Genomic DNA, 1632 nt, shown 5'->3' on the forward strand with positions numbered 1-1632 from the left:
ACATGCTCGCACACTGCTATTTACACCATTCATTCCACGTTGCTCAGCATCCAATTTGAAATGAAATGGAATATGAATTTAACACGAGTGGTTTTAGCAGAGCTGAGCGGACCAAATGTGTCCTGTTTTTTTTTTGTTTTGTTTTTTTAAAACCTATGGCGACATGCAAGTCAGCACATTTACGGCGCATATTTTCATCCACATCTACGAGACGCATCAACCGTACATAAATGATTAGTGTTACTGGCAACTTCATAGTATAGCGGGGAATGTAGCGGTACATAAAAGTGACTGAGGAGGCATAAGAAGTGATGAAGTTTTGAATGGGAACTTGCAAGCTAGTCAGCAGTTACCTCCTCGTTCCAGCGGCTCTGGCGAGGACTTTCAGCTGCTTTCCGTTATGTCCGAAGGCACACATTTGTCCGACAGATCGGGATCCAAATCGCTCTCCAATTCATCGTTTTCGCCGTCGTCTACGAGACGATTCCAACGAATCGCTGACGTGTGCCCGGCGTCGGCCATGCGAAGCAATGCAGCCTCTTTGCCGTCATCGCTGGAAGTCGCCGGGGAGACGATTTGTGGGCGATGTGGGGCATCGGGAGGCACAAAATGCTCTGCCAAGCGATGATCGCTGACGTGGAGCAAGTTCATCTTCATCAGATGAACTCGAAACTCGGCGTGAGCTATGCGGGCCGCGTGTAGCACGCCATGTTTGTGCAGGCCAACGTTCATTTGACGGGTGCCGCTTTCGATTACGTGACCGAAGCATCATTTTCTCTTCCACACAAACACCATCTCCTTTGTTGTTTTGTTTCGAGGACGCTTTTATACCGAAAAAAAATCATTTTTAGTTAGTTATTTCCTTTTCTCCATCATTGCTAGTTGCTAATGTTCCAATCCACTATCCACATACGCCCCTCCTTCACTGTACACCCTTTCTACTACTTCTGCGGCGTGGTCCTGGTTGATTTTTGCACCACTGCCACCCGATGGCCATTATTTTGCTATTTAACATTGCCGTCAAGCCTAATCCTGTGGTGAGAAGTTGCATCAGACTCTCTTGCACCCTCCCCCATGAAAACACGTGATTGACGTATTAATACGTCATGGGGAGGGAACGGCTATGCGCTATTTGACGTATTTATACGTCAAAGGGTGTAAATGAGTTAATTGTGGTGAGACGTAATGGCAGAATCATTTCCTCTGTGAAGGAAAACCCCCCACTACAAACTGTAATATCAACAGGAGGCATCAATACTCTGGAAAAGGAAGGCATCATTGTTTACCCTGTTGGCCCTCATTGTAGTAAGAATACAATCAAGGCATCGACTGAACAACAAAGAATATAGGACAAATAAACAGGTTTGGCTTCATGAATACTGTAATGATAATGAAGGTAAAAATTGTTATGTGTGGAGTGGAAGATCGTTATCATTTACAAAGTGCCATCTTTCCTCTCAGGGCATCGTAACGGAAAACAAACAGGAAGAATATTTTCCGCTCCTCTCACTTGATTTGGGCAAACACATGCTGCACTCTTTTACTGAGTCCTGATTGGACGAAATGCGGCCTACTCCTTGAAGTGACTAACCAATGGGAGCGTCGCTTGGAGAGGTCGGGCTTCTTTTTTAC

Source organism: Hippocampus guttulatus, chromosome 11 (genome assembly GCF_054856545.1).
Source record: "Hippocampus guttulatus isolate MCC_2025c chromosome 11, RoL_Hgut_1.0, whole genome shotgun sequence".
NCBI lineage: Eukaryota > Metazoa > Chordata > Actinopteri > Syngnathiformes > Syngnathidae > Hippocampus > Hippocampus guttulatus.